Source organism: Corvus hawaiiensis, chromosome 22 (genome assembly GCF_020740725.1).
Source record: "Corvus hawaiiensis isolate bCorHaw1 chromosome 22, bCorHaw1.pri.cur, whole genome shotgun sequence".
NCBI classification, from domain to species: Eukaryota; Metazoa; Chordata; class Aves; order Passeriformes; family Corvidae; genus Corvus; species Corvus hawaiiensis.
Genome location: NC_063234.1, coordinates 3,143,493 through 3,155,703, shown reverse-complemented (window position 1 = coordinate 3,155,703; position 12,211 = coordinate 3,143,493).

Here is a 12,211-nt window from a genome sequence, read left to right as displayed (position 1 = left end):
GCCACCAGGACCACGGGGAGATGACCAGGGCTCAGAAGCAGCCCCTCCACGGAGCTTGTGCAGATGACCCATGATCAGCGGTGGGGTTGGGTTTTCCTGCTCGACCCAGGGGCTCAGCAGGAGCTGGGGGAAGCTCTGGAGGAGCTCCATGTGCTCCTCAGGTGGGGCACAGGAGCCTGGCCATGCCCGTGACCGGGGCTTCACCCCCAGCGCTCCAACAGAGCCGTTTTGTTCCCCCGGCGTGGAGGGCGTCCAAACACCGAACGTTCAGCGAGGGCAGGAAGAGCGTTTGAAGCAAATTCTTGCAGAAATAAATGTGAATTTACTTAACTTACCATGTCTCCTGCTTTTCCGCTCAGCCCCCCCTTTTCCTTCCTACTGCTGTTCCTCAATAGCATCCCTCTCCTTTCCAAGTCATCCCTCACACTCACCGCTGTGTCCCCCGCTCCCTTTTGCCACCCACTGCCTGCTGCTTTATTTTCTTTTTAGAATTTCTTTCCCCTCCCTCCACCTCAGCACAGACTTCTTTCCAGGTGAGAATATTTTACCTAGTGACTCTGTTCAAACACGCTGGATAAAAAAGCTCTGACTCTCACCGTTTTTAGCCCCTCAGAACGCACTCACATAAAGCCACTCCTGCAAAAAGGCACCCACAGAACCAAACCTGCACGGAAATATTTGTTTCCTGTGTTCTTTCCTCTAAGTGGATCTGAGGTTTTATGGCTTTTCTGCCACACAGATTTTTGTCCTGAGTTTCAGCACTTTGCATCAAGCCAGAGCTTTTGCCTGGCTGTGCTTACACATTAATTGAGTTTTCCTTTACAGCACATTGTGGACCACAGGATGAACATTAGAAATACAAACCTCCAAAACCCCAAATGTTAAAACAATCTTTCAACAGTAATCTTGTGGCTTGAAGCCAATCTCATCATCTGGGGGCTGATTCCCTTTTTAAGGTTCTGTGGTGAGGCTGGGCCATCTCCAGGAAGAGCGAAGCACAAGATCTTGAGAATCTCCTCTCTGGAGAAGCACGGGGAGAAAGGACACAAGGAGAAAGGTGGGAAAGTGCTTTCCCACACTTCAGAGTCCTGCATGGAGCCCCCACACTCCCCCAGGGGCTGTGGGGACAGGTAACAGCCTCGCTGCTGTGTGGGACAAAAATGTTTCCCTTTCTATTCCTCAGTTGTCTCGTTTTATGGATGTCCAAACTTCTCCATCCTCTGCCCTGCCATGATTGAACACAGACACCTCAGTGAAAGCCTCCACAACAGCCTCACCCTCTCCCTCTTGCTGTCTAAATTCCCTACACAAATGTGCTCAGAGGGAACGTTTTCCAGAACAGAAATAGGAAGAGGACACATTCCCTGCTTGCCACCTGGCAACACAATTCCCAGCACTCAAGTTTGCCTTGTATGGCAGAAACAAAAGCACCTTTGCTACCCCCAAGGGTCTGGGAAGGGTTAAATCCTCTCTTGTTCAAGCTCCCGGGGCTTTTGGAGTGATATGTCCAGAATAATATCTAGGTTGCCATTAAGTATGTTATATTAATACTGTGTATTAAATTTTAATATAGTGATTACAGAGGAGAAAAATTGTCCTTCAGATTAGGAAGGTATTAAAGAGGTTGGGGAGAAAAAATTCTTTCTTTTGAAAGAAGAATTTATCAGGCAGTTCCCGGGACATTGGTTATTCCTCAGAGCACTTCAGTGGGATGTTCAGAGCCAGGGGCAGCCTCTACTTTAATACAAATGGGAGATTCAGCAGCATCTCTTCATTTTAGTCCATCTGACATGGACTGCAAGTGTGTTCCCAAACCTAGAAAAGCACCTAATTCAGAGGGGCTGGTGATGGTTCCTCCCAGTTTTAATTATCAGTGAAGCACAGTGGGTTCATTGACTGGGCATTTTCTTTTCCTGACCCCATCCTTTCAGACACTGATGAAAAATAAACAAACAAACAAAAAAAAACCCAACAGCCCACTTTTGGCAAGGTTGCAAATCAAACTCAAGCCAGAGCTCAGCTGGATCCCAAAATCCCAGCTCCTTGGCCTCTGTGGGGATTTTTATGGTGTTCAGTTCTCCTCCAGACTACCTGAAGGCTTCATATTTTCCAAAGGGAGGAAAATGCTTGTGCTGGGACAGCACTGGAACCATTGATCCCAGAGGCCCAGATCCTCCAGCAGCAGAAGGAAACAAAGGAGGCAGTGTTTTCTGGGAATGAGATGGAAGAAAAATAATTTTGGCTGAACCAGCACTTAGTAATGAAAACCCTTTTTGTCAGAAAATTCCCAGCTAAATCTACTGGTGGGAAAAATATCAATATCTTGTCCCATTGCTCTGAATCATCCTGATCCAAGACACAGCTGATCAGGGAGTATCTCAGGGAAGTTCCTTCCCTGGAGTGCCCCATGGCAGCAGCAGAGGAACAGTTTGTAAGGAAAAGCTCTTCTCAATTACAAACACCATTCCTTAGAAATATGTCAGGAGAAGAAGAAGAGCGGATTCCAATTTTCTTTTGAAATTACTTCTTGAGTTTTGTGTTAGCAGCATGAAGATGAAACTGGAATGAAACAGATCTTTCATCCTCATGGGGTCACAGGAAGATACAGGAGGCATCTGGATACTGAGTTTAGTTTCATGGAAATCTTTCACTACATTTTCTTTATCCTATTTTCAGACAGAAAAGACTGAGCATTTCCCAAAGTGACAACTCCAAGCCCTTCTTTGGCTTTCTTATATGCACAGGCATTGATAAAAGGCACAAAATAATGTTCAGTGCTAATTGCCAAGAGTTCCCTTAACTTCTTGTTTCCTTCAGGTGCACCTCGAAGACACATCAAACACAGCCAGAGCCAGCAGAGAGCCTGAATGAGTTCAGTGTCTCTGCACTTTCATTAGCAGAAAAGCCACAGTTCATTTCCTAAAAAAAAAAAAAAAGGAAATTGAAGGGTTGGTTTTAATCTTGTCCCGGCCTGAGTGAATCCAAGAGCTGGAGCAAATGGGATCCCCGTAAATCTAACGGCAGCCCCGGTGAAACCTTATCCCAGGCCTTTTTTAGGAAGTACTTAGTGTAAGAAGTAGCAGAACTGGTTAGTGGAAACAGACCCTCTCCTCCTGCTGCAGCCGGGCCCTGCTGCTGTGACCCTGCCAGATGTGGCACCAGGGCCAGGGAGGGACCCTCGCCATGGAATTAATCAGTTCCCATTTTTTTAACCCCTCCCGTGCCCGTGCTGGGGGACTCTGCAGGGCCTGGAGGTTTCTGGGGCCATTCAAGGCTGTGAAAGGCACAAGCAAACCTTTCCTGCCCCCTGAGAGAACAGAAATCCAAGCAACCCATGAGATTTTGGGAAATCCCTGGTGCCCTTGGAGCCTGGTCCAATGGTGCTCCCAGGAGCCCAAGGCTGGTTCTTGGAGCTGAGGGAATTTGTGACGACAAGGAAAGGAAATTCTGGGCTGTGCCTTCACCTGGGCAGTGCTTGCAGAGGTCCCAGCCCCAGGTCCCTGCTCTGACATGACTTCACACCCTGGAACTCGTCCTTGCACAGACCCACCTCCCACTCTGCCCCTGGAATAACTCCTGGAGCAGCTCTAATTCCACCTCCAAGCTGAGTTCCCTATCTGGCTTCTCCCAGACTCACACACGGTGATTTCAGGGCTTGGGCAGCACAGTCCTGCCCTGCCCTGGGCCATTCCCCACACCCCCTGCTCACATCCCACCCCTGCCTGCTGATCCCGGTGATCCCAGTGCCTGAACTGGCCAGGAATCTTTGGGATACAGGCAGAGACTGCTGCCATCCATGGGGGGAGAGGGGAAATCTAACCCTGCAAAAGGGCTGAGCTTACATGGTCAGTGTGGTGGAGGGAAAACTGGAAAACAAAGGGATGTCCTGGAAGGAGAAAGGGGAAGTTGGAAGGAAAGCTTAGGAAGCAAAAATGCACTTTTTGGGTGTAAGAGGAAGCTCTGGTATCTGCACTAATAACGAGCAGGAAAACTACTGTGCTCCCTCTTCCCACCTGTGCCTGAGCAGCATTATTTCAAGCTTGCTCATGTTGTGTTTTTTATTTAATTTTCCAGCGAACGCACTCTTTTATCATCCAGAACCGTGAAAGTAAATTAAGAAGAAATGGTTTTCTTTCAATTAGACTCACAGTTGCTTTGAGTAACTGCCTATAATTCTATTTAATGAAAAAATAAAATCATTATTCCAGCTCTCCCTGTGCCCTGACAAGCACACAGACGGGCCCCATTAGCAAGCACTGTAGATTTACTTAATTAGAAAAATATTTTGTTTTCTTCAATTTTTAAAAAAGGAGAGAGAGAAGGGGAAAAAAAAAGAAACAAAAAAGAAACCTCCAGGCACAATATTAATCTAACCTGTTACCTGGTGCTTAATAACTTATAAACTAAAGGCATCTATCAATCCATAATTTAGTTTTCCCTTTGATCTGCTCCAGCCCTTGGCTCCCAGTCTGGCAGCTGCTGCTGTCTTACCCTTCCTGCTTCGCTTCCAAGCACGAGGTCCAACACCCTGCCTGGGCTTTAATGGGATTTTTGGACACAGGACTCTGAGGTTGGAGGGTGTAGAAGAGCAGAACTTACACCTTGAGCTTAAGGAAGTAACAGAACAACAGGAGGGAGCCCAGTGCCCAGCCTGGAAAAACCACCCACCCTCCATCCCTTCCTCCAGGGTGATGCTCCCATCCCACTCTTGGCTGAGGCTGGGAGACTTTCAGGATGTGATCTGCAGCTGTCAGTGACTGCCTGGACTGGTTTCAACAGTTTGAGAACAAATATTCTGCTCTCCAATTGTTTTGGTGAGCATTTCCACAGCAGAAAAGCCAAATATCAGCAGGACAATGAAAAGACACGACCACGACACGGGCCCGGCTGTCCCCAGTTCTGGTGCTCCCCATGCAGTGGCTGTGCAAACAAGGACATTCCCCTGGGAAAAAAAGACCAAACCCCACATTTCTGACAACAAATCTCATGGAGCTATGGAGCTTCTACTGCAGTGCTGGTAAAATCCAACAGAAATTCCAGTGGGGATCCTTGAGCACGGCCATGGCACCGGGTGCCAGAGTTCCCCTGGCACATATGGCTTCCTGGGAACAATGCCCTCTCATTTTATCTGCATCTCCTTCTCTTTCCTGATGATTATTATTCCTCTGCAGAGGAATGAATGCCTCCAAGAAGGGGAAGTTTCAATTAGGACGCCGAAACCTTAAGCTGTAGTTTTATGGCTTTAAATTAACATATAGAGATTCGCTCCAGGTACCGTAACAAAATCAACATCCAGCCACGCTCTCTGATTACAGAGCTGATAAAGAATTTATGGAACATAGCACAGGAAGCTCTCTCTTTGCTGGCTGCCATTCCAGGGGCAGTGCCCCTCGCTAGGAAATGATGGGGGCAGTGGCAAAGCAGATAAAACACACGGGGCTGACCCTCAGCTGCTGTAAATCACCCACTTCACCCCCTTCCCGAGCCATGCAGGGCTCTGGAGCTCACTGGAGCACTCCACCCTTGTCTCATGTAACAGTTCCTTCCCCTTTCAGCATTCACTGTCTTTTCTTTGCCAAAATTACACATTAACCCCCAAGAACTGCAGTTTTTCACTGTACCCTTTATAGCCACTCAGCCGGTCTGAGCTGGGAACTTTCAGATTTTCACCCATCCTTACAAACTCTTGAATTTATAAGGGCCAGTGATGTGGCAGCAGATAAATTCAAATGCCAAAACCAAAAATCTGTCTGTCTGTGAGGCAAAAAAAGCAAGAAGAGAAGATACTTAAGACATTCTAGCCCCCCAAATTAACTCCTTCATCCTGGATAGAAAAGTCATGATTTTGCAAGCAGCCTTTTGGGGCAGGTTCTGTGCGCTGAACCCACAAGGCAGCGGCAGCTTCCTGCTTCTGTGCTCATCACGCCAGATGAAAATAAATAATAATTTCGGGGAATATTCCCAAACCGGCCCGTTCCTGCCCTTTCCTGCGGTGCGCTGGCCCCCCCTGCTGGCGAGGGCCCGGCATGGCAGGGGTGGCGCTGCGGGGTGACAATCGAGGCTGCGCCGCCTTCTCGGCCGAATTTGGGAACGAACTCCTATTTCTTTACGCATCGTAACCACGGGAATCGTCATCTTGGTGGAGAGAATCCCTGGATTCCTGTGGAATGGGGAATTCAGCCCTGATTTTGGGCCAAAGCTGCGGTGGAAGGAGTTTTGTGGGATCCCGCATCTCCCAATGGAGCAGCAGCGATGCTCTGCAGCCGCATCCCAGGAAGTGCCTGGTTCCAGGCTTTAGGTCGGCCCCGCTGTCCTGAATCAGCATCAACAATACCCAAACCCTCTCTTACAGATGTTTATCTGAGCCATTCCCAAAATCCCTGGTGACAGATTCCACAACCTCCTCAGCCAGTGTGTTCCCATCTTCTGACAAAATTCCTGCTGCTTTCCATCAAATGATTGCCTCCCGTTCCAATGAGGAGCTCTCTCGGCAGGCTAATGTGGAGTAATTCCCAGAATGACATTTTATCCATGGGATAAGAACAGGCTGAGCCTCATTTGGAGATTTTACCCATCCAGGATCTTGGAAAAATCTCCTAAGTCCAAATCCACCCAGGCCACTGCACCTGCCAGCAGGCAGAGTGTGCAGCACCACCTACAAACCACAGCTTGCATTTCTCCTTCTTATTTGGATTTGCCTTCCTTTAATTATTATGTCCTTTACACCCAGTTCCAGCTCTCCATTTAACTTCTGAGTGTTATTAAAAAAACCTTTAAAAAATTCTTCAAAATGCATGGGAGCTGGCCATTATTTATATTATAATATAAATAATATAATTATTATTTATAGTGTGGTTGGGGATGGAAGTATAACCACCTGAAAAAAAAAAAAAAAAACCGAGAAAGTACAACCAAATATTCAATTTATATCTAAATAATCAAACTATATCTAAATCTTCCATTGAATGAACAGAAAAATTCTGCCAAAAAGGAAACAAAATGGGGGAAAAAATGAAGTAAATTAGTTTTTATTAAGAAATTCAGAATTTCTTAAGTAGATACCTATCAGGAAGGCTGAGACAGCCTTGTGCAAGGGTGCCCAGAGCCTGTATGTGCACAGGGGTGTGCAAGGGCACATCTGGGGGCCCCCAATTGCCCAAAACAAACCCAAAACAAGCCCAGCACTGCAGCAGGACCAGCACAGGGAGAACTCCCTCGTCTGACTTCATTAATCCAACTCTTGCTCGTGTATCAAAGTGCAGCACGTTTTCTTGTAAAAATGATTAAGCTGCTAATTAAGCTGTTTATAACTTGTTTCCCTGGTTGCTAATGATAATTAACATGCAAATTAGCTGAGGGAAGAGAGGCACAGGGGTCCTCAGTTCATTACCAAGTTAATTACTGTTTGCATACTTAAACATAACAGTTATAAATGGTGGCATTTAATGTAATGGCCGAGATGATAATTATACCAACGACATTTTGAAAAGTCATTTCACTCTGTGCTATTTTTCTGGGTGATTGATGTTGCCACGGCTGGTTGATAAACTCGCTGCAGACCCAGGTGACTTGGAAACAGCAGAACCAAACAAGTTATCCCCTAACAACCTCCCCTTATCCCTGTTTGTTTGGAAAGCAGGGAAGGAATGAGGGGAAATAAGGGCAGAAAGCTTCAGTATTAGCAGAGGAGGGATAAAGTGGGCTGGTTAAGAGTGTTTAATTTGAGCTGGCGATATTACCGGCTTCCCTTTTTTATCCCTCGTGGTCTGTTATTCCGAGTTTCAGCAGTGCTGGGAGTCCCTTCTGAGGCTCAGCCCATCGAACTCATCCCTATCCTCAGCCTCAAATGCTTGTATCCTAAATAAACATGGCAAATAACACATCACACCACAGAAACGTCATGACCTTGTCACTTAGTGCTGGCAAGAACAGAAGCAGAGGGCACGGCTATTTTATTGGAATGCCACTTGCTTGGCATATTGAGGAATTTGTTCAAGCAAACCTGTTCCAGTGTCCCTCACTGGACACAGAGGTGCTGAGCCAGATGGAAAATCAGCCTCATTATGAGGGTGGGAAGTCTGGGGTGTTGGAGTGTTTGGATATCCAGAGGTTGGTCTTGGTCCCCAATCACACACGGCCCAACTGCTCCTGATTTCAGCACTTTCCATCTCGAAAATCTCGCAGGGCCGGGCTGGGAAATGCCAGTGGAATAACTCAGAGCAGGAAAGGACAAGATTACAGGGATGAATTTTGTAATACTCAGCCAGATCCTCACTGACTGGGTCAGATGCTAAAATGACCAGGCTAAAACTTCTCTGGCCTGGGCCACCTTCCACCCACACATTTGAGAAATCTCCTAAACTCCAGTTTAATACTGGACGTGGCACTCAGAGCTCTGGTCTGGATGACAAGGTGGTGATCGGTCCCAGGCTGGATTTGATGACCTTGGAAGCCTTTTCCAACCTCATAATTTTGTGCTTTCAGCTGGAAATTTCTACCTTTGATCCTTTGTATCAGAGGATGCAGCATCAGAGGGGTGGGCAGGTGTGTGAACATCCTAAGGGAACATCATAGGGGAACCTCCTTCATTCACCCCACAGATTTTTATTCCAAGTCAGGCACACCCATCTGCCTGTGGAAAAGGCAGATCCACTTCCCTGCCTCACTAGGAGCCACTGCAGGACTCCCAGCACAAGGAGAACTGATTAAATTCTGCAACTGTGCAGCTGAACCCCAGAGCCACAGCCCAGACAGCCACTGAGACAGCAAAGTCTGCGTGTGGTGACCTCCAGGTGCTTTCTGCTGTCACTGCTTTCATCTCCAGAACATAAACAAAGGGATTATTCCTTTTGCTAATGGAATAACCATGCTTTTCTTGTAGCCTCACTCAAGTGCATCCTAATCCTGCTCCTTATCGAGGATCCCTGTGATCCTTTGTGTTGTCATTCTTATTGGGTGAGCACAGATGAAAATAGTCCAGTGCATGGAGAGATCATCTTGGCTTTCTGTGCCCTTCCTGTGCCCAGGGAGCACCAGGAGGTTGTGATTATCTGGTGAGCAGAAAAGTTTGACCCAAGAACTGTCTAACATATTCTATAATAGGATTTTAAGTCCTGGAGAAAAGGAGGCTTAGAGGGGGACCTTCTTTCTCCACAACTCCCTGATAGGAGGGTGCAACTGGGGGCAGGGGTTGGGCTCTGCTCCCAGGGAAGAGGGACTGGATGAGGATAGACAGCCTCAAGCTGTGCCAGGGGAGGGTCAGGTTGGACAGCAGCAGGAATTTCTCCATGGAAAGGTGGTCAGGCTTTGGAAAGGGCTGCCCAGGGAGTTTTGGAGTCCCCATCTCTGGAGGTGCCCAAGGAAGGGCTGGAGGTGGCACTCAGGGCTCTGAGCTGGTGATAAGGTGGGAATTGGGCACAGGTTGGACTCTGATCCTGGAGATCTTTTCCAGCCTCAATGATTCTGTGATAAAAACAGCACATAAAAGACTGAGAACACCCTGAAAATGGATATTTCCTACCAGACTGCATTAGGAAGCAGATCTATCACCAACAACCCTTAGAGGTCTCCATTTGAACTCTGCTTGGACCCAAAGGAACAGCAGCAGCTGTGGGGACATGGGGACATGGGGACACAGTGCTAGGGCTGCAAATTCCCTCCACGGGAGAAGGAGATCCTGCCTCAGGCTGACAACAGAGCTCCCAGCAGCCCAGCTCTCCCAACAGACTGAGGGTGGGGAACGAAAGGTGCCCTGGGATGAAATTTCATCGTGTGGCTTCACACACCAGCAGCGCTCCTCAGCTTCAGCGGGGAGGGCACTCGGTCACCCAGCCTGGATCATTTAGGATCTTCATTCCCCAGCCTGAATGTTTATGCTGGCCTAAAGAGAGTGGAATTTGGTGTTATTTACACCAGCCTAAAGAGAGCAGATTCAGTGTCTGCTCTCCAGCCCAGGTATGGCTCAGAGTGAAAAACAGTCGTCAAATAAATCAAAGATTTTTTTACATTATTAATACCCCACTCCAGTGCACTTCTTTCTGTCGAAGAAACATCATCCTTCTCTTCTTTTAAGCCAAATTTTCGACCCCAAATTGCTGGTTTCTCAGCTCTAGCTACACGTGGCATTTAAAAGCCATAAGGGAAGGGACTTGCTACTCTGCAGGCACTGAGTGCCTTTAAAAGAAACAAATGCAAGATTTCTCAGCCCTGTCTCTGTCATGCTGTTGCAGGCAAGTGTTTGTGCACCTCCTGTTCTGCAAAGCAGGAAAAAACAAAGTTTGCAAACTTGGGCTGTGTTTACTCCCTCCCCACCCACCTCCCTTAAAAAATTCATCAGTAATCAGAGCCATCCCGAGGAGCTGTAGTAGTAGAGTTACTATTTAATGAGTGTGTAGCAGACTTAATATTTAATGTTTAGATAAACATCTCCCCACATTTCCCCCCCCCCTGTGTTTTTATGATCCTTTTAGGAAAGGAGCTGCTTTTATCTACCCCACAGGACACAGAGCAAATTGTCTTAAGAACCTTAAGTGACACTGCTGGTTCCACCTCTTACCACAATGGGTTTAAACACTGGGATCTACTCACACACTCAGGGATCGCACCAGGGCACAGAGAAATATTCTCTTTTTCCACTGAGCTCCTTAGATGTTGCTCCTCTTATTCCTTCAAGGTCCAAAGTTAGGAACATAAGCTGATGTAAGTTTGATACACAATGTAAAATTGGTTGTGTTTTTATCAACTGAAAACAACAAAATGATGTTCCATGAGGCTGCTGCCTTTCTGGCCAAGCACAGCATCCCCTAAACCACCCGAGTACAGCAGGGAGCACACGGGATCCTTATCCAAACCGGACCTTTCCAGCTGGAAATGATGGATGGAGGACACTGCCATCCTCACGTTCTCGGCATCTACGGGGCAAGATGTGGCTGGAAGCAACTTCCAGCCCACTCAGTCATGCAGCAAAGTCAGATGATGGGTAATGATTTTTGCAGCCTGGCCCAGGCTCCGGCGGAGGCTCCGGTCCCGGTTTTATTCCCACAAGCTCTGCCTGAGCCTCCGAGGAGGGGCAGAGGCGTTTGATCAACCCAGCTCCCCTTAATGTGATTTCTATTTCAGAACTGCTTCCTTCGTGCCCTTGAGTCTTTCCTGGCAATATCACCTGTGGCCTGATGTGACAGCCATGCTAAATTATATCTTGATGGCTAATTAGGGTAATTAAAGTGAAAGTAATCAAATCAACGTAATGGGCAAACTCTTAATAAAATGTCAAAAAATTTCCATCCATCATAGAGGGTTTTTTTTACTCTTTTGAATGTCAAAGAATGTGGAGAAAGAAAGAGTTGGACTTCAGAGTGGCCCTAGCTTAAAGGGACATCATCAGGCTAAACACTTCTAAAACCAGAGTTGATCTACTGCTAAAAACACTTTCACTGTTAAAAAATAAGGATTCTGATTTAAAAATAAGGGTCATTATTTAAAAATGAAGGTTATTATTTAGAAAGTAAGAGTTGTTATCCAAAAATAAGGGTTACTATTTAAAATAACATTTTATAATTTAAAAATAAGGCTTATTTATAAATAAATAAGGCTAAAAGTGTAGGCTGCACCACAGAGTTTGCTGGTTTGTGTAAGTAATTCCCTGTATCTTGTCCTGCTGAGGGTCATGACCTGGGTTCATTTCCTGAAGGTGAGGGGGATCCTTTCCCTGAGGTGAGGGGGATTCTCTCCCCAGGGTGAGGGGGATCCTTTCTCTAAGGTGAGGGGGATCCTTTCCCTAAGGTGAGGGGGATCCTTTCCCTGAGGTGAGGGGGATCCTTTCTCCAAGGTGAGGGGGATCTTCTCCCTGAGGTGAGGGGGATCCTTTCTCCAAGGTGATGGGGATTCTCTCCCCAAGGTGAGGGGGCACCTTTCCCCAGGGTGAGGGATCCTTTCTCTCAGATGAGGGGGATCCTTTCCCCAAGGTGAGGGGGATCCTTTCCCCAGGGTGAGGGATCCTTTCTCTCAGATGAGGGGGATCCTTTCCCCGAGGTGAGGGGGATCCTTTCCCCTGGGTGAGGGGGATCCTTTCCCCAGGGTGAGGGATCCTTTCTCTCACATGAGGGGGATCCTTTCCCTGGCCGTGCCCTGCGCATCCCGCCCGCTCCCTCGGGACAAGGAGGGAGAAGCGCAGGCACGGTCCCCGCCCCGCAGGACACCCGGGCCGGGCAGT